The following is a 25,325-nucleotide window of genomic DNA, read 5'->3' as shown; positions in this document are numbered from 1 at the left end:
CAAGAGGCCATTTAGCACTGGTTGCCTCAAACGTGGACCAGTCGTGATGGCAGCTGGGGGAGGGAAGGTGGCAGCTGGGGGGGGTAGCAACGCCATCCGGACACTGCCAGGGTGCCCGAGGAGTACTGCCAGGGCTCCAGGTTACTGGCAGGGTTAGAGCCCAAAGGGCTCCCATCATGTGGTAGGAGAGTGAGGTTTTTTTTGGGGGGTGGCCTCCCCAAGGTTGTGAAAGGGGGCGGTGAGGAAGGATCAAAAGCTGGGGTGGGGGCCTGAAAGGTGGCTAGAGGCAGATCAGGGCTGCTTTTCAAAATGGCGCCCTGCTTTGCAAGGAGCCTCTCCTGATGGCGAGGTTCAGCTCAACGGCAGGAAATCTTCTTGGTGCGGCCTCGGTGGAGAAAATCTCTCTGAGGCCAAAAGAAATGACAAACTGCTGTTGAATGTTGAGATGTTTATCATTGCTGCAGGCACCGAGAAACGCTCTGCTAAATTTCCATTCAGCGGACATTAAATCACGAGCGCTGAATCACGTCCATAGTAACTTTTGACAAGTAGAAATGTGACAGTGACCAGACAATCTGCTTTTGTGATATTGATTGAACTTTGATCATAATCAGGATAACACACCTGCTCTTCTCTGGAATAGTGTCATGGGATCATTTACATCCCGGGTTAGATGGAGCTTTGGCTTAATTCCTGATCCGAAAGACCAATATTTGTATTTACATTCCAAGTATCAATAAAATAGATTGTTTGATATTGGTACTAATATTCCAATATTGTATTGATTTACGTTGCTGTGAAAGACTGTATGTACATCTTACATTAACTCACAAATTCTACTCTCCGCAAGGTCATCCAAAACTCCTTGGGTGGGATTTTCCATCAGCCGCCTCCGAAATCGGGAAATGCAATTGGGCAGAGAATAGCTTCCGGTGCCAAAATCACGGCAGGTGCCAATTTGATGCCAAATCGTGATTTTCCATCACCTCAAAAACGGCGTCAAAGCATTTCACTCCGCACGTACGATAGGCACCGTTTGCATATCATTAGCGGTCCTGACCCAGTATTCCCTGGGGCCTCCGCGAGTCACCACCTCCGATGGGCCAAATTCTCGAAGGCATGGTTCACTTCTGCTTTTAAAATCATGAAACCGGGGTGGCGGCTGCTGAGGGAGAGAGAGGGGGTCGGGAAGGTGTCAACATCGCCATAGTTTGCTGACAATTGTGCTGCTGGCTGGGGGCTTCTGCCAGGGCCGGAGGGTGGGGGAGGGGGTGGGAGGGGTGGTTAGTGGGAGTGGCCACGAGGTGGGCTGTGGGGTTACATAGAACATAGAACAATACAGCGCAGTACAGGCCCTTCGGCCCGCGATGTTGCACCAAAACAAAAGCCATCTAACCTACACTATGCCATTATCATCCATATGTTTATCCAATAAACTTTTAAATGCCCTCAATGTTGGCGAGGTTGGGGTGGACGGACACAGAATACCATTGCCACAGCTGGCAAGGCAGCCATGCAGCTGTGCACACCGCTAACAACCCACTTTGAACCTGCTTCCATGGGTTGTATAGTACCCTCCCCCCCCCCCCCCCCCCAGGCCACCACCCCTGAGTGCCCTTTGGCCCCAGCCGACCCATCAGCTGTAGGGGCCCGCTCCAGCACAACCAGTACCATTTTTTGGCTGAGATAAATGTGTGTGGGGAGTGTAATGTGTGTGAGCGGCTGCAGCTTGTCAGCCTCCCGAGTGTCATTCACGGACCCGGCGAATCGCGCACCATTTTTCATTGGAATCGACTGTGTTCCACGCGGCACCAGTGCTAGCCCCTTAATAGTAGCTGAATCAGTTTTTCTGTCGTAAAGGTCCACGGATTCTCCTTTGGCATCAACACTTAGGTCGGGATTCTCCGATTGCCCACGCGAAATCACATTTGGCAATTGGCTGGAGAATCTGTTTTTACACCAAAATCGAGAGCAGCGCCGTTTTGCGGACGCTCCGCCCCCTCAAAACGGCATAATCACTGAGTACGCCGCACGCCGTTGGGACTGCCTAAGGATGTCACCTGAGGCCCTGCCCCAATGTTCCGCCCCCGATGGGCCTACTTCCCGGCGGCGTGAGGTGCGTGTGCTCACATTTTCGGGGACCTCGCATGGCGGCTGCGGACTGTGTCCAGCGCCTCCACAGTCGAGGGAGAGCCGTTCCGATCGCCGGGGGGCTTTGGCGGGGGCTGGGCGGACTGGTGGGATGTGGTCCGGGGGTCGCGATGGGGGTTACAGGGGCCCACTATCTGGCAGGTCGGGTCCGCGTGTGGCCAGCGCCATGCTGTACGGCACGGCCGTCGCAGGCCGCCACCGTGCACCTGCGCGTCCACGGACCCGGCAATTCTCCATCCGTACCTGCAGGGGCTTTACGTGGTGCGGCTGCTGACCCCTTACCGGGCGGAACATTGGTGCGGGGGCACAACAAGACGCTTCCTCCGGACATCACCTCAAAATCAGAGAATCCAGCCCTCAGTCTCAGCAAAAGAGAATCTTGCCCCTGGTTTTCAAACGCCTCAATTGTATTTTCTTCTAAAAAATTATTTCCAATTAAGGGGCAAGTTAGCGTGGCCAATCCACCTTGAGTGGCTGCAGCTGCTCTCTGTCTCTGTCGCTGAGTGCTGGCTGTTGCTGACTTGCCTGCAGGAAGGAGAGAGAGGGTGGAGAGTGAAGGGAGAGAGGAAGGAGAGAGGAAGGAGGGAAAAAACAACAACAACAACAGGAAGGTGGCTGCAAAAACAAGGTGGGAGTAAAGCCCCTTTGTACTGTTTGTTTGCTGGGCCCCTGCCGGGCTGTGGGCTCGGTTCTCCCCGGTTCTCCCAACTGGTCAGGCCTTCCTCATTCCATCTGGTGAGCTTGTTCCGGGACGGGGACGGGGACATTGAGTGGTTGCTGGGCTCCTCCCAGGCTGAAGATCCCATACACCAGCAGGGAGGAGATCGGTTCCATTGGGTGGTTGTTCCAGGGTGGAGCACAGACTGTATTTTGCTGAGCCCTACTTGGGCCAAAGACTTCTTTCAACCAGCATCACTTACCTCAGTGTGGTGACCTAGGGTGGGAGCACGGACTGTTTTTTTTTTTCTGGGTTCGCTCCTGGGCTGAAGATCCCCAATCCTCCCACCCTCCAGCTTCACCCGGAGTCTCAGGAGTCTCTCACCTCAGGCACCATTCCATCTACGGTGCCACACCTTCCTGTGCTGCTACCCTCCTCCAACAGTGCTCCTTGTTCTCTCTTCTCTTCCCTTCCCTGCTTTGCTCCCCCGTATACCTTCCAAGGGGGAGAGTATGTCATTCCACCTCGCTCTTCCCCTAACATCCCCCCCCACCCTTCCCACTATCTATTTCATCAATTAAATTCCAACACAACAAAACCCACATTGGGGTGGGTGTGGCACTTGACCTGACGGCCACTCCACCTACATCACTGGCGGGGCCGGCCAGAGCCACCTATGCGAGGGTGATAGCCTCTTCGGCCTCTACTGCTCTCGCAGCCCCGCCACCTTTCCGGTTGATGACCCAAAAGCTGGGTGTAAAGTGCTACGCTCACCCCACCGACAACATAGAGGCGTGCGTTCGCACAATGGCCGGGGCCCTCGGCCCCTCGGCCATTGTGGCTGCCTCTCGAATGTATGGGAAAGTCGTGTTCTTCCTGAGGGCCGAGAGTGCGGTTCACCTCATCATTGAAAAGGGGCTTGTGGTGGGCGGGACCTATGTGGCAGTGGACCCTCTTGAGGTCACTGCCGGGCAGGTCATATTGTCCAATGTCCCGCCTTACCTCCCTACCGAGCTCCTCCTTCCCCACCTCCAACTACTGGGGGAGGTTCGTTCTGAGGTAGCGCCGCTCCCCCTCGGCCTGAAGGACGCCCCCCTCAGGCACATCTACGCCTTCTGGCGCCAGGCTTTCATCCGCTTAGCCCAGGAGGATGTATTAGAGGGGGTATTCAGGGCTCCCATCTAGGGGAGACCCTCCGCATCTTCTGGTCTGCAGATGGCATGCAGTGCCATGCCTGCAAGAAGGTGGGGCACGTGCGGAAGAACTGCCCAGCTTCCAAAGTCACCACTGACACCAAGGTGGCTGAGAGTGGCACCGGCAGCCCCTCCCCCTCCATTGGCATTACCACCCTGACCCTACAGGGGGACACCGTTCTGGCGTAGACTGGCCGGTCGGCTGCCGGAGTGGAGGAGGGAGGGCATCCACCAGGCCGCAAGACCCGAAAGAAGGCAAGGCGGGGATCGGCTGCAAATACCCCCAACCCCATCAGCCTAGAGACCCTGACCTGGAGCCACCGCGGACACTCAAGCTCATCCCGGGCCCAATGACGCCTCAGCATCGGGTACTGGGCCGGATGTCGTTTTGGCATGGGTCAGCAATGGTGGGGGGTGGTGATGCCCGAGCTCAGAGGCCGGCGCAGAAGATGGCAACATCTCGAACCCAGGGGCAAAGTGTTGAGGCGTTGAGAGAATGGAGATTCCTTCGGCGCCACTCCTTGGAGGGGGGAGAGAGAAACATCATGACCCCCCTCGGAACGGAGCGCGTGGCGCTCCGACCCCTGCCCCTCGACATTACACCACGCCCCCGGAAGAGATTAGACGAAGTCCTTCATTTGTCGCCCCCTGAGCTGTCGCAGCCCCCCGAACAGGTCACCTCGGGGCAGGGTGCGAACGAGACCCCCGTGGGCCCATTCCGCCCGGTGCCATTTTGCACCCCAGAGACGTTGCTTTTTACAATGCCGGAGGGCTGTGGTGGCTCCCTGACCTCAGGGTCATTGGATGGTGGTGGCGAGGAGCGCCTCCCCTCTCCATCCCAGCCTCCGACGCTGGCAGGCCCCATCTCCACCCCGGAGCTTTTTCCGGAACTGTTCACGGGTCTATCCGGTGGCCCGGCGTCACAAGAGGAGGGGGGACCTGAGCTGCCACCTCACTCTGGCCTGATACAATTAGAGGAGTCTATGAGGAACCCGTCTGTCAACGATCGAGGCAGACCCAGGGCTGGTTGGTGGGACCGTGCCGTCCGCCACACTCAATGTGGCGGAGGACTCGGTCCCAGATGGCGACTGCCCGGAGGAGAAAGGTTGCTCGGTGGGAGGCACCCTTGTTGCTAACTTTTAGTTGGCTCTTAAATGTTCCTCGTTTTGTCTTTACTTAATTTGCTCTGTTTCTGTAATCTTTGCTCTAGAGTCGCCAGGTATCTTTATGATACCACCACGAGTTCAAGTGCTGATCAATAACTCAATACACCAGTTAGTACGTTTCAAATCAAAACACATTTATTATACACAGTCAATCACTACTCATGCATAAACTCTACTTACTAGACTATCTCTAACACTAAAAGGCCTATACTTAGCTTCGGAACTGGCCCACCAGGTCAGGGGAACAAATAGCTTTTCATTCGATTCTGAGTCTGCAGGATTCAAAAGATGGTATGGACAGGTAGCTAGGAGTGCCTATCTCGTGGCGTGCGTTGACTTGAGACTTACTTGGTTGATGCGGCAGCTAGGCAGGTCACTGTCAAGGGTTGTTTCGAGCTGCTGAGTGACCCTGCCAAGAAGGACGATTTGAACTTGGGGACTCTACTTTATAGTCCCCGGGGGCTTTGCGCCTTTCGGGGCGGACCCCGTATCTGGTTCCAAGTGATTGGACTACGTTCCGATCACTTGGATCGATTTCTCCAATACTGGAGTAGTTCCCTGATCGCTGGGCGGTCCCTAGGTGTCCGTTGGCCTTCCTTTGTCTTGGCTCCTGCTGGCGCCGAGGAGTCTGGCTTGGCCTTATTCATCTTAAATGTTTCAATTGTCCCAGAGATCGCTCATTAGTATGTGGATGGTTGCTAGTTTCAGTGCTGTCTGGGTTTCTGCAAGTTCTAATACACAGGAAACTTTGCACCTGCTAGTTTTTCCTGACTTGACTGAATTTCCCTGCATTCTTTGCGGACCTCCATTTCAAGTCGGGAAGTGGCCAACCCAGGTGGCTACACCCTCAGGGAATGATTTTGGGTCCATCAGCAGCGAGATGATGGACTCCCTTGTGGCCGACACCGAGTCGCCCCTCATCCCCCAAGGGGAACTCCGGGATTTGCTGTGTGCAAACCGCGGTCGCTGAAACCGAGTGCAGCTAGCCCTCGACCGGTGGTCGGACTTGCCGCTGCTCATCCGGTCTTCCCTCACCTACGTTAAAGAGGTGGGAGATGCGGACACTTCTGAGCAGCACTGGCAGAAATCATTCCTCGCCGGACTCCTGAGGGACAGAGGGGCCCGCGATCCTCTGCTCCTTCCAAGCACTGAAATGGTGAAGGTAGCACTTTATTACTGACATGGAGGTGACCACAGCCAGCCTCAACATTAACGGCAGCAGGGACTGGCGAGGGGGGGTCTACATGAGTCACCTAACCTCACGTCTAGGCGGGGTGGCTATCTTGTAGGCCCCACATTTTCAGCCGGCGATCTTGGGGGTCAAGGAGCCAGTGCCAGGTCGGTTGCTGCACTTGACGGTCCACGGGGGAGGGTCGAGGTACTTTTCTTTGTGAATGTCTATGCTCCCCAGGCTGGCCACCAGCAGACGGCTTTCTTCAAACAAGTGTCCACTCATCTTGGCACAATCGCTGCGGGCGAGTGCATCATCCTGGGGGGATTTTAATTGCACCCTCGGGACAAAGGACCGCCTTGGTGCCCAGTGCAGCTCTCGTGCGGTGGTGAAGTTAAGGAACCTGGTCGGGTTCTTTGACTTGCTGGACGTCTGGCGGACTCTCCATCCTGACTCCAGCGTCTTCATTTTGTGAGGCCTGGGGTTGGAGAACCCAAAATCACCCGCCGATACATTTGAAGGGCGTACCTGCCCCGGGTCCCGCCGGCCTCTGTGCAGCAGGTGCCGTGCTCGGACCACCGTCTTGTGTGTGCAGGGCTCGCTCAGTCGCGGTCCGCGTACTGGCATTTTAACAAACTGCTGCAGGAGGACGAGCGGTTCCTGGGCTTGTTTCGTCACTTCTGGACCGGCTGGAGAAGGAAGTGGGGAGGCTTCCTGTAGCGCACAAAGACTCCCGAGAGACGAATAGAGGTGAAGTCGAGGCTTTATTAAGCGTGACTTGTTCCCCGCAGTTCAGTAACAGACTGGCCTGCGGGGGAGAACTCCTGGTTCTTATACTCCGCCTTCAGGGCGGAGCTAGAGGTCAACAGCCAACCAGGACCCGGGATCTGTCAGCCAATGACATCACAGCTTCACAGTCCCACATGACCCCTAATGCATACTACCACATTCACCCCTTGTTAAAAATGAACCCGGCGGGGTGGTGCTTCGCATGGTGGTAGAGGTTTACAAGGCTGGTCCTGGGAGGAAAAACTTTTGCATGTCATCACAGTATGTACAGGGTATTTTTTGTTTTGAACTATTTACAGTATTCGTAAGAGGGAAAAAAGGTAAAAAAATTCTCGTTAAAGTCCACAACATTCTAGTGTTACACCGATGCCACAAGTCGGTCGGGCGGTCTGGTCGTCCTTGTCGATCGCCTCAGCCCTGGTGGTGGTGGTGCTTGTTCCAGTGTTGTCGCCTCCGGGAGCTTTACGGTTTCTGCTTCAGCTTCACTTCTGGTCGGACCTGGGAGGAGGACCGATCCTCCCGGGAAGGGGGCTGTCGCGGGGTGCGCCGGTGGCAGGGAGGGGGTGATAGGTGTCGGGGGGGTGATAGGTGTCGGGGGGGTGTGCGTGTTGGCGGCGGGTGCCAGATCTCGCAGGGAGACCGTGCCCTGTCGGCCGTCGAGGTACTCCACGTAGGCGTACTGCGGGTTCGCGTGGAGGAGGTGAACGCTCTCGACCAACGGGTCCGACTTGTGCGCCCGCACATGTTTCCGGAGCAAGATGGGTCCTGGGGCCGCCAGCCAGGTCGGCAGCGACGTTCCAGAGGAGGACTTCCTGGGGAAGACAAGGAGGCGCTCATGGGGCGTTTGGTTAGTAGTGGTACACAGTAGCGACCGGATGGAGTGGAGGGCATCCAGGAGGACCTCCTGCCACCGTGAAACTGGGAGATCCCTGGACCGTAGGGCCAGTAGGACGGTCTTCCAGACCGTGCCGTTCTCCCTCTCTACTTGCCCGTTCCCCCGGGGGTTGTAGCTGGTCGTCCTGCTCGAGGCTATGCCCTTGCTGAGCAGGAACTGGCGCAGCTCGTAACTCATGAAGGAGGACCCCCTGTCGCTATGGACGTATGCGGGGCAACCGAACAGTGTGAATATGGTGTTCAGGGCTTTAATGACTGTGGCCGCTGTCATGTCAGAGCAGGGGATGGCGAAGGGGAAACGGGAGTACTCGTCCACCACGTTCAGGAAGTATGCGTTGCGGTCGGTGGAGGGGAGGGGCCCTTTGAAATCCAGACTGAGGCGTTCAAAGGGACGGGAAGCCTTGACCAGATGTGCTCTATCTGGCCTGAAAAAGTGCGGTTTGCACTCTGCGCAGATGTGGCAGTTCCTGGTGACTGTACGGACCTCCTCCACAGAGTAGGGGAGGTTGCGGGACTATATAAAATGGTAGAACCGAGTGACCCCCGGGTGGCAGAGGTCCTCGTGGAGGACTTGGAGACGGTCTATTTGTGTGTTGGCACATGTGCCGCGGGATAGGGCATCGGACCGCTCGTTCAGCTTTCCGGGACGGTACAAGATCTTGTAGTTGAAGGTGGAGAGCTCGATCCTCCACCTTAAGATCTTGTCATTTTTAATTTTGTCCCGCTGTGCATTATCGAACATGAAATCTACCAACCGTTGGTCAGTGAGGAGAGTGAATCTCCTGCCGGCCAGGTAATGCCTCCAATATCGCACAGCTTCCACTATGGCTTGGGCTTCCTTTTCCACTGAGGAGTGGCGGATTTCTGAGGCGTGGAGGGTGGAGGGTTCGGGAGAAGAAGGCCACGGGTCTGCCCGCTTGGTTAAGGGTGGCCGCTAGAGCTACATCGGAGGCGTCGCTCTCGACCTGGAAGGGGAGGGACTCGTCGATGGCGCGCATCGTGGCCTTTGCGATATCCGCTTTGATGCGGCTGAAGGCCTGGCAAGCCTCTGTCGACAGAGGGAAGGTCGTGGTCTGTATTAGGGGGCGGGCCTTGTCTGCGTACTGGGGGACCCACTGGGCGTAATATGAAAAGAACCCCAGGCAGCGTTTTAGGGCTTTTGAGCAGTGAGGGAGGGGAAATTCCATGAGGGGGCGCATACGTTCGGGGTCGGGGCCTATTATCCCATTGTGCACTACATATCCCAAAATGGCTAGCCGGTTTGCGCTAAAAACGCACTTGTCCTCGTTGTATGTGAGATTCAAGGCTTTAGCGGTCTGGAGGAGCTTTTGGAGGTTGGCGTCGTGGTCCTGCTGATCGTGGCCGCAGATGGTTACATTGTCGAGATACGGGAACGTGGCCTGCAACCCGTGTTGATCAACCATTCGGTCCATCTCTCGTTGGAAGACCGAGACCCCGTTTGTGACGCCAAATGGGACCCTTAGGAAGTGGTATAATCGCCCGTCTGCCTCGAAGGCTGTGTACTTGCGGTCACTTGGGCGGATGGGGAGCTGATGGTAGGCGGACTTGAGGTCCACGGTGGAGAAGACCTTATATTGGGCAATCCGATTGACCATGTCGGATATGCGGGGGAGAGGGTACGCATCTAGCTGTGTGTCCCTGTTGATGGTCTGGCTATAGTCTATGACCATCCTTTGCTTCTCCCCTGTCTTTACTACTACCACCTGTGCTCTCCAGGGACTATTGCGGGCCTGGATTATGCCTTCCTTCAGTAGCCACTGGACTTCGGACCGAATGAATGTCCGGTCCTGGGCGCTGTACCGTCTGCTTCTGCTCCTAGTGGCGACGGGTTTGCAATCCGGGGTGAGGTTTGCAAACAAGGATGGGGGCTCAACCTTGAGGGTTGCGAGGCCGCAGATAGTGAGTGTGGGTATTGGGCCGCCGAATTTGAAAGTTAGGCTCTGCAGGTTGCACTGGAAGTCTAATCCCAGTAATGTGGGCGCGCAGAGTTGGGGAAGGACGTAGAGCCTGTAGTTTTTAAACTCCCTCCCTTGCACCGTTAGGGTCACTATGCAGAAGCCTTTGACCTGTACGGAGTGGGACCCTGCAGCTAGGGAAATCTTTTGCGCACTGGGACGGATGGTCAAAAAACAGCGTCTTACCGTGCCGGGGTGGATGAAGCTTTCTGTGCTCCCGGAGTCGACCAGGCATGGTGTCACGTGCCCGTTGATCAGCACCGTTGTTGTCGTCGTCTGGAGCGTCCGGGGCCGTGTTTGGTCCAGCATCATTGAGGCCAGACGTGGTCATAGTGCTTCAGCGTCTTCCTCGAACCCCGTTGAAGCGTCGATGCTGGGGTCCATTGTTGCCGTCCAAGATGGCGGCGGGGTGAACAGAATGGCCGCCCCCATGTATCGCACATGGCTGGGGGGTCACAAGATGGCGGCGGGGGTGGACAAAATGGCCGCCCCCATGCGTCGCACAGGGCTGGGGGGTCCCAAGATGGCGGCGCCCCTCCTCCCCTCGTGGTGGCCGGGACCCAAAATGGCAGCGCATGCGGGTCGCACATGGGGCGCTGGGGGGGTTGGGGAGCGTTTGAAACGCGCAGGACTCCTTGTTCTCCGGGGACAGCGGTGGCCGGGACCCAAAATTGCTGCGCCTGCGGGTCGTACATAGGGCGTTGGGGGGGGTTGGGGAGCGTTAGAAACGCGCAGGACTGCTTGGGTGGAGGTGTTGAGTTTGGGTATGGTGCTCTTTCCAAGAGCCGGTGCAGACTCAAAGGGCCGAATGGCCTCCTTCTGCACTGTAAATTCAATGATAATCTATGATTAATCTAGGACAAAGGTTCGGCACAACATCGTGGGCCGAAGGGCCTGTTCTGTGCTGTATTTTCTATGTTCCATGTTCTATGTTCTTCTCCTGGGACCGCGGCGACCTCCCGGGACCGGCACACAGCCGCAAAATGCCCCTTTTTCCTGCAGCTCTTGCAAATCGCTGCGCGGGCCGGGCAGCGCTGCCGGGGGTGTTTCGCCTGGCCGCAGAAATAGCAGCGGGCCCCCCCGGGACGACTTGGAGTCTGAACCGCGCAAGCCCGTGGGGTGGGGGGGGGTTTGTCGCGACGGGGGTCCACGGAGCCCAAGGGGCTGCCACGTGGTCTGGGCCGTACGCGCGGGCGTTTCGCGCGGCTACATCCAGGGAGGCTGCAAGGGCCCGTGCCTCAGAGTCCCAGCGACTCTTTTTCCAAAAGTCTTTGGCGGATTTGGGGAGCGTTCATACCTGCGACAAAAGCATCGCGCATCAATATGTCCATGTGTTCAATCGCGTTTACCGGCGGGCAGCTGCAGGCCCGTCCCAAAATTAGCAGCGCGGCGTAGAATTCGTCCAGCGATTCTCCGGGACTTTGCCGTCTCATTGTGAGTTGGTAGCGTGCGTAGATCTGGTTCACTGGGCGAACATAGATGCTCCTTAGTGCTGCGAACGCCGTCTGGAAATCCTCTGCGTCTTCGATGAGAGGGAAAATTTCCGGGCTTACCCTCGAGTGCAGGACCTGTAGTTTCTGGTCTTCTGTGACCCGGCCGGGGGCCGTTCGGAGGTATGCTTCGAAACAAGTCTGCCAGTGTTTAAAAACTGCTGCTGAGTTCACTGCGTGGGGGCTGATCCTCAGGCATTCCGGGATGATCCTGAGCTCCATAGTCCTTTAAGCACGCTTAATAAATTGTAGCGCACAAAGACTCCCGAGAGACGAATAGAGGTGAAGTCGATGAGGCTTTATTAAGCGTGACTTGTTCCCCGCAGTTCAGTAACAGACTGGCCTGCGGGGGAGAACTCCTGGTTCTTATACTCCGCCTTCAGGGCGGAGCTAGAGGTCAACAGCCAACCAGGACCCGGGATCTGTCAGCCAATGACATCACGGCTTCACAGTCCCACATGACCCCTAATGCATACTACCACACTTCCCCTCCTTGAGGCTATGGTGGGACATGGGCAAGACTCACGTGCGTACCTTCTGTCAGGAGTATGCGAGGGGGTCGACAAAGAGGTGGAAATCCAGGGTTGAGGAGTTGGAAAAGGAGGTGCTCGCCCTGGAGTCACGTCTCGGTCAGCCTGGTTGAAGACCCGGCCCTGCGGCTGGTGAACAGAGAGAAGAAGGGCGCACTCTGGGACCTGCAACTTGTCGGGTCCCGGGGCACCTATGTGAGGTCACGGATCCAGATCCTTAGGGACATGGACCGCAGCTCCCCCTTCTTCTACACGCTGGAAAAAAGGAGCGGGGTCCATCAGCAGCTCCGTCCAGATGCTGGCCAAAGACGGGTCCCTCGTCTCGGATCCAGAGGTGGCTCGGGCCCAAATCCGAAGCTTCTACAGTGCTCTCTTCTCTCCGGATCCATCCAGCGAGGATGCTTGCAGAGCTTTGTGGGAGGACCTGCCGCAGGTTGGCCCGGAGGGCGCCGGTAGTCTTGATACCCCAAAAACTTGTGGGAGATGACCGGCGCCCTCGACAGCCTGTCCAGGGGCAAAGCCCGAGGGAGGACGGGCTGACCATGGAGTTCTTCAGGGCGTCCTGGGACGTCCTGGGGAGCGACTATGCAGGGGTCCTGGGGGAAAGTATTGAAACCGGGGAGATGCCCCTCTCATGGCACAGAGCCCCCATTACCTTGCTGCCAAAGAGGGGGGATCTCCACCACCTTATAAACTGGCGTCCGGTCTCCCTCCTCAGCATGTACATAAGATTTTCGCCAAGGCAATGAGTTTGCGCTTTGGCACCGTGCTGGACCACATGATCCACCCTGACCAATCCTACACGATCCCGGCTGCACGATCCATGACAATATCCATCTGGTCCGGGCCTTGCTCCATCATTCCCAGAGGGCTGGTATGTCGAGCGCCTTCCTGTCCCTTGAACAGGAGAAGGCATTCGACAGGGTGGATGACGAATATTTATTCGGGATTCTACAAGCATTTGGGTTTGGGACGCAATTTGTCGCCCAGATCCGACTTCTGTACACTGCCGCAGATTATCTCGTGAAGGTTAACGGGTCCCTGTCGGCGCCCCTTCGCTTTGAGAGAGGAGTGCGTCAGGGCTGCCCTTTGTCTGGCCTATTCTATTTGCGTGGAGCCTTTTCTGCGCCTCCTGCGGAGGAGGCTGTCGGGACTGCTTCTGCATGGGCTGGGGGTGGTCCTTTCGGCTTACGCTGATGACGTGCTCCTCATGTTCACTGACCCTGCTGACCTGCGGAGGATGCGAGAGTGCAGGCTGTGTATTCTGACGCGTCCTCTGCCAGGATTAACTGGCCCAAATGTTCCGGACTCCTGGTCGATCCGTGGAAGACGGCCCCCCTCCCTGAGGAGCTCAGGCTTTTCACCTGGAGCAGGACCAGCCTCCTCTATTTGCGAGTCCAGCTTTGCCCGGCTGAGGAATCCTGGCCGGCTAACTGGCAGGAGCTGGAGGCCAAGGTCACCGCTCGCTTGAGACGTTGGACAGGACTGCTCCGAGTGCTGTCTTACAGAGGTCGAGTTCTCGTTATAAACCAGCTGATGGCCTCCATGTTGTGGTACCGGCTGGTCACTTTGACCCCTCCCCCTGACTTTGTCAAAAAGATCCAGAGAATGCTTGTAGAGTTCTTCTGGGACAAGAGACTGCACTGGGTCGCTGCTGAGGTTCTGAGTCTCCCACTTAGGGAGGGCAGCCAGGCGTTGGTGTGGCTTCGCACCCAGGTGACGACCTTCCGCCTTCAGACGCTGCAGCGAGACCTTTAAGTTGAGCCCCCTCCACGATGGTGTGCCCTGGCGACGCATTTCTTCCGTCAGATGCACAGCCTGAATTATGACGTGCAGCTCCTGTTCATAGATCTGCAGGGTCTTCGTTACCCTCTGCAGGCGCTGCCCGTCTTTTATCAGGACCTGCTCAAAGTCTGGAACATGGCCGCCTCGCACCGCAGCTCCCCCCCGTCAGGAGTGGTGGCTGTCGTCAGGGATCCGCACCTCCAAAAATACCATTTTGAGTGGCTGGCAGAGGAGTGAGCTGTGGCTGCCGGGGTTACCAGGATCGGGGATGTGCTGGGTGGCGGAGGAGTGGGCTCGATGACACCCCACGAGTTAGCACAACGTGCGCCGGTGGATGTCCGGCTCGCGGCCAATGCCATCCGATACCTCAAAACGGTTGTGCTCGGCCCCGATGGCACTCGTGGTTTCGAGGATGCACAAGTGTGTGGTGGTATCCTGTCTGTGCGAAACCCTGCCCGGACGGAATTCCACATTGGTCCCAGGCCCCGAAACCTCCCTTGTGGGCTGGTGCCTCACAATCCTAGCCGCCTCACGGAAATACCCTCAGTGCCTCTTCGCACTGCGCTGTGGGGTTTCCTGTACGGGCTGCTGCTGCACACCCTTCACCTCCTTACCCTCGCCCGTCGTCCGGATACGCCATGGCGTGCCTTGTTGCCGTCCGGCAGCGGAGGTCCCCACTGGAGATCCCTCTATGGAGGAATCCGCACCCTAAATCTTGGGGACCTGGGGTGGAGGGTGTTGCATGCAGCAGTGCCGTACAATCACTGATTGCACCAGTTCATGGACTCCCACGAAGCCTGCCATTTTTGCGGCCTTGTGGAGTCCGTGGACCATGTCTATGTTACATGTTTTAGGCTGCACTTCCTTTTTAGTTTTCTAACCAATCTTTTGCTGGAGTTTTGTTTGCACTTCAGCCCCACGCTCCTTATCTACGGGCACCCGGTGCGGAGAAAGGCAGAGGACCTCCTTGTGAACCTGCTCCTGGGCCTGGCGAAGCGCGCCATTTATAGGTGCAGGCAGCGGGCAACCGAGAGGGTCGTCCAGCCAGACTGTCTGCTCCTCTTCCACTGCTACATTCGCAGCTGGGTGTCCCGAGAAAGTGAGCAAGAGAGGCCTTCTGTGCCCGGTGGGCACCGCAGGGGTTGGAGTGCTTTATTGACCCCTTTAACTGCACTCTTATTTGATGTTTTTTAAGTTTCCGTTGATCTTTGTTATGTTTGGGCAGTACCCCTAACAGGAGTGGCTTTTTCCCTCAGTTTGTTTTACTTTCTTCTGTTTTGTTGGTGGACCTAGCCTCATTTGGGTTATGGGGGTGAAGTCCATGACGTCACGGCGAGAATGTGCAAAGTCCACATGGACAGTGACCCGGGGCCGGAATCGAACCCAGATCCTCGGCGCCATGAGGCCGCAGTGCTAACCACTACATCACCGTGCCGCTCCCAAGCCCCTCAATTATAGTTAATAAGGAAGGCAAATCAAAAGTAGTTTATTTCCTACACACAGTTAGGAAATACGGCAACTAAGCTATACTCCAATTCCCAGCCGGGACCATCCTGCGATGCAGGTTCCTTCTTTTATCTCGGCGAATAAACGAGCACCCCCCCTGTTGGATCTCCTCCCCTCAGCGGGGGAGCTCAAATTCCACGAGCCCCATGGGGAGATCGAAGGGGTCATCCCCACACGTCACATGGGGGCTATAACATCCTCCATGACCCCGCCCTTCTCAATCACTGTAATCCCCTCAAATGTTGAGATACCTGCACCTCTCTAAATCTGATCCCTTGTGCGCCCTTGAATTAATCGCTCCACCATCAGTAGCAGTGCCGTTACCTGCCGAGACCCCAAGTTTTGGATGTCTGCCTGCATCTCTTTACCTCTCTACATAGCTTTCCTTTTATCAGGCAGCCTTTAAAACCCATCGCCTTGACAAAGTTTTTGATCATCAGACCAAACATTGGCTGGGTGTCTGTTTTAAAATGCTCCTGTGAAGCATCCTGGGAGTTTTAAATGCTAAAGGTGCTGTATAAATATAATTTGTTGCACGTGCATGTGTGTACATATGTATTGTACATGTGTGTGTGATATAGATACACCTTAAGATATATTTTATATGACAGCAATGCTTAACATTTGCTGCTGTGTTTGTCCCGACTGAATCATAGAACTGTAGCTGAGATATGAAAGATCAAGGAACTGTAAAATGATAGAAGGTAAGGTGTCAGATGCCATTTTCTGGTTAATAGTTACTGTCCTAAATATGAATATTTATAAGAGCCTTCTGGAGTGACATAAATATTCATGTTTACAGAATTAAAGACATTTTCCCTTTGGATTGTGTAACGGGAGACAGATATTGAAAATAATAAAGAGGCTGTATTTGATTGATCTGAGAATAAAAATGATATTGCCATAATTGTTCATCGTTCAATCTGTAACTCTTAGGTTAATGTAGTGTTCATTCTTAAATTCTTCATTAAATTCATTCCCTGTTCCTCAGTTCTAAGTTCATTCTTCAGTGCTTGCTCATTTTTAATACTTAGTTCAGTGCATTGTTCATTTTTCCAATGTAATATATTACTCCTTCCTTCAGACTTGGTTTAATGCATTGTTCATTCTTTAATTTAATTTATTCTTGATTCTGCAATGCTTAGTTTAATTTAATGCTCATTCTTTCCGACTTGGTTGAATTTATTTGACTGAGCTGGCAGTGCCTTTGTTAAACAAATCCGACAAAGAACTTCTCACCAACAGTTGGGGACATTTGGTAAAATTGGAAGAGGATGGTGAGTGTCCGGGATTTACTGCCTGAATTGGTGAAGGTGGCAGAGACTTGCAACCTTTTTTAAAAAGTACCTTAAGATGCCGGCTTATGGGCTGTGTGCAGGAAAATGGGAGTAGAAAGGGTGCCTGTGTGTCTTTGGGTCGGCATGGACAAGATAGGCTGATTGGCCCCCCTTCTGTGCTGTATCTTTTATATGTTTCTATGGCTCTAGATGTCCCATAGATTTGTCAGAGCCATGTTCAGCTTGCAGCCAATGACCCACATTGCTCTATCACCATCCCTGGGTATGTCTTGTCCCATCGGCAGGACAGGCCCACCAGAGTTGGTGGCACAGTGGTAAACTGTTGCGAGAGAGTGGTTCTCAGATTCCTCAACATCTACTCCAGACCACGTGAAGTCTCAAGTGATTAGGTCATATTTGGAGATGTACCCTCCTGCTGATTACCACCTACTGCCTCCCCTCAACTGATGGATCCACACTCCTTCATGTTGAGTATCAAATGCAAGAAACATTGATGGTGGTTGGGGTACAGAATGTACTCTGGGTGGGGAATGACAATGTTCATCAAGAATGGCTTGTTATCACTACTGACTGGGCTGGCTGAGTCCTGCAGGACACATCTGCCATTGTGCACCAGCGGTGTTAGTGAGGGAACCAACAAGAGGGAAAAACCTACTCAATCTCATCCTCATCACCATCACAGATACATCTGTCCATGACAGTGCTGGTTGGAGAGACCATCGCACAATCTTTGTGGAGATGAAGTCCTATTTTCACATTGAGGATACCCTCCATTGAGTCGTTGACACTACCACTGTGCTAAATGAAATAGACTCAGAACAGATTGACCGATGAACAATTATGGCTGCTTTTTCCCTCTTTTATTTAAAATTTTCGAACAGTTCCTGAGAAGGAAGCTGCCTGTTGAAAAGTCTTTTAGTTCCTTCACCTTTATATCCATCAGACAATTCTCTTGAATTGAAAGATCTCTGATTTGCCCTCCAGCTTTGAGAGCCCAGTCAGCACCCCTAATTGAACAGGAAACCTGTGTCTATGCTAATTGGGATCTCACCAACATGAAAATCTTAAGAGATCCAAACTTTGCTGTGGTAGCATGGCCCCTTTAAGAGGTGTGCTTCGCAGGCCATGTGACAGTCCCTGAGTCCAGGGGGAATGGAGCATTAACTTAACAGGTGTTTAGACCCAGTTCTGGCTGTTGGGTTTTGTCAGAGTTAGTAGCCTGGAGGTTGTGGGGACAAAACCATGTCGTAGTTGCACTGTTCTGTGTTTATAGTTCTTCTTAGTTAAATAAATCACCATTGTGATTAAATACTGCCTCACCGCTTACTTCGCAATAAACATTAGCAACGAGAATAAATCAAGCCAGTGGAAGGAAACTCGGCAAAAATTGGAAGCGGAAGGTGTGTGTGTGGGAGGGAGGCGGGGGGCAAGAGTGGCCACTTAGAGTTCTGAAAATGTAAAAGATCATCAGCAGTGGGTTAGCAATGCCAATATTCGGGCAAATTGATCCATTTGATCCGGAGGTTAAACATTGGGGCCAATATGTCGAATGGCTTCGATATTTGCAATCCCTGAGCCTCCAATATTATGCAGCACTGTAAATTCCATACAGTCATTAGAGATCCTGGCTATCTGCTTTTGTAGCCAGAGTTTAACAAATGTCGGAACATCATGAATTTGGAACTTCTCTCAGCGACATGCTGCGTGACCGAATATTCAGAAGAAGATGCTGGCAGAAACCAAGATATCCTTGGACAAGTAGGTACAATTGGCTCAAGCAACTGAAAGCGCTGAGCAGAGCTCTTTCGGATTGCAAAGTGTGCAGACTGAGGTGTACCAGTTATGGCACGAAACAGAGGCTCTTTGACGTACCCGAAGTGATGGAGCAGCAGAGTCAGAAAAGAACAAAAGTGAAAGGCAGTCAGAAGGATTAAAGGCTTGTTACCGTGATGGGGGAGAGCATTCCAATGACAGATGCTAATTGAAGAATTTCAGCTGTTTTGCATATAATGAGAAAGATCATCTCCAAGCTAGGTGCAGAGGCAGCCTACAAGTTCCCTCGAAAAATGATGGCGACTCCAATGAGCCAGCTTGAGGAAAATAGAAGTATACATCTTAACATGGTGAGATTAAGTAACCCCCCCTGATTGATATCAACCCTGTTGTCAATGGTCGTCCACTCAAAATGGAGGTTGATACAGGGGTAGCTGCCAAAGTAGTGGGGGAGCAGACAGTTACATATCTGCAGGGAGGGCTGCAGCCTGTGAATCTCAGCAGTGCTTTGGCACTGAAGATATTGGGGATGGCATCCGTACCAGTATCATGTCAACAGCAGTTAGCCCAGCTGCCTTTAATTGTTATGAAGGGGGAAAAGGCCAAGCTTCATGGGGTGGGTCTGGCTGAAGAAACTCAAATTGAATTCGGTAGGAATATTCAGAATAACCAATGTGGTTTTCAAAGGAGCTTCTACAGAGATACCACAAGGTCTTCCAGAAAGAATTAGAATGAATCAAAGGTGTGAAGGCAAAGATCTGTGTAGAGCCGGAAGCAACACCAAAGTTTTTGGCGCCAGACCGGAGCCTTATCCTCTACACCAGAAAGTCGAGGTGGAGTTGAAGTGTCTGGAAGATCTGGGGGTAATTACTCCGATACAGTTTTCAGAGTGGGCAGCATCTGTTGTCCCAGTGTTGAAGCCGGACCGCACAGTCCGAATCTGCAGTGATTACAAGGTGATGGTGAACAGGGCGGCTAAAGTAGATAAATGTCCTCTACCTAGGATAGAAGATTTATCTGCTAAGTTGGCAGGAGACCTCAAGGACAAGTAATTGTATTTAAGCCAGCATCTTGAGCTTTTGTTAGTGTAAATACCTAAAAAGGCTTGTTCCAATATATAAGATTGCTTTTAGATATTTCAACTGTTATGGGCCAGGATTTAGAGAACCCCAAAGTATATCATGGAGTTCACCTGACCCACAACTTTTACTAGATTGTGGTATGGGGAGCACATGGCCCACTCTACAGGTGTGGTACAGCAGAAATGGAAAAGTATTTTTAAAAGCAAAACAATGTTTATTCTATGAAATCAAATTAACTTTTTAAAATATACAGTGAACATCTTAGCAACCATTAATTCAAATACAACCCCCAAAGACTACAACACTAAGTAATCCTTTAAGCTTTCCTTTTAACATCCATAAGACTTAAAAACACCTTTTTACAGAAGCACATCAGGCTTAACTTCACTACTGAGAACAGTTACCACGTTGAAATCAGCAAATGGACACTCATAAGCTTGCAGAGGTTCACACACATCCTGCTGTGATTGCAGCTTCTCCAAAACTAAAATGAAACCAAACCCACCCTGCAGCAAAAAAGCCTAAAGCGAAAGTAAAAGGCTGACAGACAGCCCAGCTGCACCCACTCTCTGTCATCACTGCAGTAATAAACACCCATTTCTTAAAGGTACTCTCACATAACACCTCCCCCAAGAAAAATAATAAACCATCAACTTCTAGATGGTTTCATTTTTCACCTTTTCACTATCCTTTAAGAAATGCACACAGTAAAAGAACACACACAAACAGGTTTAACAATATAGTCCATTTCTTTTTTTCTTCTTCTTCCTCCACCTGAAATCCCTCTTGACTGACAGTCTCTTTGAACAAGAAGGTCTCTGCACGATCCATCCATTTCTCTTTAAAGTCAGATACTTTAGTTTAATCTGATCACAGAGTCCCTTGTAATTCTCCAACACAGGAGCATTGGTTATCACAGCTTTCAGGCAGTCAAATGCCTGTTGAAAGTCCACTGTCCAGTGAAATTTTTGACGTTTCTTCAGCAAGTCCATCAGTGGAGCAACCATGCTACAAAACCTTTGCACAAAGTTTCGGTCAAATCCACTCATGCCAAGAAATCGCATTATTGCACTTTGTGATGAGGGTATCGGAAACTCCTCAATAACTGTTGGTTTCACATCCCATGGGACCATTTGACCCTGTCCGATTTTATCGCCAAGGAAAGTGACTTGAGCCTTTCCCAATTCACTTTTGGCTCGGTTTATCACCAAACCCACCTCCTGAAGTCAATCGAATAACTCCATCAGATATTTTAAATGGTCTTTCGATGTCTGGCTGAAAATTACCAGATTGTCGCTGTATACCGCACAATTGGATAATCCTGAAACAACTTTGTTCGTTAACCGTTGAAATGTGGCTGGGTAATTTTTAATGCCAAATGGCATAACTTTGAATTGGTACATACCATCTGGAGTCACAAAAGCTGAAATCTACTTCGCCCTTTCGGATAAAGGTACCTGCCAGTAACCTTTAAGTAAATCAAGTTTGGAAATAAAAGCTGATTGTCCCACTTTCTCAATGCAATCCTCCAAACGTGGGATAGGATAAGAGTCCGTTCTTGTAACTGTATTAACCTTTCTATAGTCCACACACAACCGTTGAGTATTGTCTGGTTTTGGAACCATCACTATGGATGAGCTCCTTTGGCTGCAACCCACTTCAATTATGCCATTTTTAAGCATACTCTCAATCTCTTTGTTAACCTGTGCCAATTTTAAAGGGTTATGTTTGTATAGATGTTGTTTGATTGGAACAGCATTTCCCGCATCTACATCATGTGTAGATATTTTAGTACTTCCCAATTTATCTCTACAAACTTGCCCAGGTGATATCAATAACTCTTTCAGGTCAGTTAATTTTCCCTCTGGAAGGTAACTCAACAATTTATCCCAATTTTTAAGAACATCCTCGTTTTCCAATTTTTGATGTATGTCAAATTCAGTCATCTGGATTTGGTTCGCCACTTTGAGTTAGAATCATTAAAACCTCCGCCTTTTTCTCTCCTTCCCTTTCAAGGTACCTTTTAAGCATATTCACATGACACACTCGGTGAGTCTTCCTTCCATCTGGTGTTTTTACCACATAAATCATCTCACTTAATTTCCTTTCACTCTGATAAGGTCCACAAAACCTTGCTTTTAAAGGCTCACCTACCACTGGTAACAATACCAAAACTTTATCTCCACTGGAGATATTTTGGTTGTCTAGTCCGTTACCCGTTTCATCACATTTTGTGCAACGTTTAAATGTTGCCTCGCCAATTCACCTGCTCTATTTAATTGTTCCTTAAAATTTGACACGTAATCCAATAATGTAATTTCTGATTTCTCACTCACCAACTTTTCCTTAATCAATTTAAGTGGTCCTCTTACCTCATGACCAAAAATTAGTTCAATTTGGTTGACTCATTTGGTGCATCCCTAATTGCAAACAATACAAATGCAATTCCTTTACCCCAATCCTCTGGATAATCGTGACAATAAGCCCTCAACATTGTCTTTAATGTCTGATGCCACCTTTCTAACGCTCCCTGCAATTCTGGATGGTACACAGTTCATTTAAATTGTTTTATTCCTAAGCTATCCATAACTTGTTTGAATAACCTTGAGGTAAAATTTGATCCTTGATCTGATTGTATTTCTGTGAGTAGTCCATATCTAGTAAAGAATTTTAGTAACTCCTCCACAATCTTTTTAGCTGTAATATTACATACTGGTATGGCCTCTGGACACCTAGTAGACACATCCATTATCGTCAAAAGATATTGATTCCCACTTTTCGTTTTAGGAAGCGGTCCTATGCAATCAATTAGGACTCTTGTAAAAGGTTCCTCAAATGCTGGAATGGGTATTAAGGGTGCTAGTTTTATCACTGCTTGAGGTTTCCCTGTCACTTGACATGTGTGAGATGATTGACAAAATTTAACTACACCTTTATGTCGTCCAGGCCAATAAAAATGTTTCTGGATTTTAGCTTGAGTTTTCCTTATTCCCAAATGACCTCCCACTGGTACCTCATGTGCAACTCGCAACACCTCCTTTCTATACCCTACCGGCAATACTACTTGATGAACTTCTGCCCACTTTTAATCCGCCTGCATATGTAAAGGTCTCCATTTTTTCATCAAGACTGATACATGCTTTCTGATACATCCATTTTATTTCTATATCTTTCTGTTTTAACTACGTCAATATTCCTGAAGTAAAAATATCCGCCTCATCCTCCACCTGTTCTTGTTCCTTTTCAACCATCCGATCAAAAATCGTTTCTGATAATTGCACTTCAACTTCATCTTCACTCCTTGATTTCTCCTCTTGTCTTATCCTGTGACATGCGACCGTGTTCCTACACAAACCGGAAAAATCCTAGGATATTCGTCCTTCAACACTTCAGTTGTCTAATCTTCCACTGGCATATCACCCACAGTAGACATCACTCCCACCTGTGATCCAGCTATATCATTACCCAAGATAAACTGTATTCCTGGACAAGATAGTTTCTCTATTACTGCTACTACCACTTCACCACTCTTCACTGGACTTTCCAACCTTACCGTATATAATTGAACACTACTCCTCTCACTCTGAATTCCACATATTACCACCTTTTCTGGTAATGTTCTTCCCAAACTACATAACTCCTCATCTCTTACCATTAAAGATTGACTAGCTCACGTATCTCTTAAAATTGTGACTTCTTTACCTGCTCCTCCTGATATACATGAGTAAACTTTACCCACACAAGTAAATTCTTTGAAGAGATCTGGCACCTTCTTATCAATCACCTCTTGATCAGGCTGTACAATCTTTTGCACCTCCTTCACTTCACCTGGGCTTTCCTTTCCCACTTTAACAAACCCCACTGTCTTATCCTGTTTTACCACATCAGCCTTCCCAGTGCTTTTCTTCAACCACCGACACTGTGACTTTACATGGCCTAGTTTATTACAGTGAAAACATTTGAAACTTTTCATTTCTTTTCCACCCTCCTGGATTTCTTTTTTAATCTGAGGTACACTCTCCTTATTATCTCCTATCAGATCACCTTTACCTTTACCACTTGAGTATTTCTCATGTCCCCAGTTTCTGTCCCTCACCGGCTGAAACTGATGTCGGAAACCAATCTTTGATTTATGAACTAATTCATAATCATCTGCCATTTCCACTGCTAATCTCGCAGTTTTAAGCCTCTGTTCTTCCACATGAGTCCTCACTACATCAGGAATTGAATTTTTAAACTCCTCCAAAAATTTAATTTCTCTGAGAGCTTCATACGTTTGGTCTATTTTCAAAGTCCTTATCCACCTATCAAAATTACTCTGTTTGAGCCTTTCAAACTCCATGTATGTTTGACCAAATTCTTTCCTTAAATTTCTAAACCTTTGTCTATAAGCTTCAGGCACTAGCTCATATGCACTTAAGATGGATTTCTTCACCTCCTCATAGGTTCCAGCTACCTCCTCCGGTAGTGATGCAAACACTTCACTAGCCCTACGTACCACTTTGTTTGAATCAGTAATACCCACATGTCCTGTGGCCATTTCATTTGTTTAGCTACCTTCTCAAATGAAATGAAAAAGGCTTCCACTTCCTTCTCGTCAAACTTTGGCAATGCTTGGTCATATTTAAATAGATTCCAACCAAACCTTTGACTATGATGCTCTTTCTCACTATCCTCATCACTATCATCCAACTGTACATTTCCCTTTACGGCTGGCAATTTTAACTGATTGTCATGTTTCATGGCCATTTTCTGAAGTTCAAACTCCCTCTCTTTATCTTTTTCCCTGATCTGTATCTTCCTTTCTTTTTCTTTTTGTTCTGCTAGGGCTATTCTTTCTTTTCTCCTTTCTTCTCTTTCCTTTTCTTTTTCCTCTCTCTCTCTTTCTCTCTCTTTTTCCTCTCTCTCTCTCTCCCCTATTCAAGTCGCTTTAATTCTTTCCCATGTTCCATTTGTTTAATTTGCAACTGAATTTTTTCCATTTCCAATAAATCAAACTCTATCTCAGGCAGCTTTAAATGCTTAACCACTGCCATAATTACCTCATCTTTTCGCATTTTGTCAGGTAATGTTAACTGCAATATTTTTGCCACATCCAACAGTCTGCTTTTCGTCTCTGTCCATAAGATACTGCTTGTGACATTCTCCACCCCCAAAAACTTCTGAACCTCTGAAAGAGCCATTGTCCACAACACACTTAAACTAAACTACCACACCGGAAAAGCAACAATCCATCACTGTCTTTAAGTTCACAAAAGCCAAACCACTAGATAGACTTGATCCCGTTCAAGCCCCCAATTATTATGGGAGAGGCATTTTCAGAACCCCAAAATGGATCATGGAGTTCAACCAACCTCCCCTTTAATGTATTTGTTGCTTTTCCGAGCACACAGCTTGTTCTCCAGGTGTGATACAGCAATTATGGACAAATGGTTTTTAAACACAAAACAATGTTTATTCCATGAACTCAACTTAACCCTTTAAATAAACATTGGAACTCTTAACACCCCCTTACTTCAAAGATAACCCCGAAAATATTACAACACTAAATACTCCTTCAGTTATTCCTTTCAACATCCAAGAGAGACTTAACATCTTTAAACAGAAACACATCAGGTTAAAGGCATTACTTTTATGAGTTTAAATCACCCAAATGATCCAGAGATAGTCTTTCATGACAGAGATCACAGCAGATCCAGCTCACTGAAAACACAGACACACACCCAAGCTCTTTTCAAACTGAAACTAAAACACTAAACTGCAAAATGGCTGATCGATAGCCCAGCTCCACCCACACTCTGACATCACTGCATTTCTTAAAGGTACATTGCTTAAACATCCATTTCTTAAAGGCACTTTACAT

At 50.4% G+C, this 25,325-nt stretch overlaps 1 long non-coding RNA gene across 1 annotated transcript in view; it reads left to right on the top strand.

The window, feature by feature from the left end:
- Nucleotides 1-2,718: 2,718 nt before the first annotated feature.
- The window catches only part of LOC140392397 (uncharacterized), a 56,285-nt gene continuing 33,678 nt past the window's right edge, over nucleotides 2,719-25,325 (top strand). The window contains exon 1 of the long non-coding RNA XR_011935330.1: nucleotides 2,719-2,779. This is a non-coding gene — a long non-coding RNA (uncharacterized lncRNA). The remainder of the gene's footprint in view (nucleotides 2,780-25,325) is intronic.

The sequence above is a fragment of the Scyliorhinus torazame genome, chromosome 16 (genome assembly GCF_047496885.1).
Source record: "Scyliorhinus torazame isolate Kashiwa2021f chromosome 16, sScyTor2.1, whole genome shotgun sequence".
Lineage (NCBI taxonomy): Eukaryota > Metazoa > Chordata > Chondrichthyes > Carcharhiniformes > Scyliorhinidae > Scyliorhinus > Scyliorhinus torazame.
This window is presented reverse-complemented; position numbering and strand designations above follow the sequence as displayed.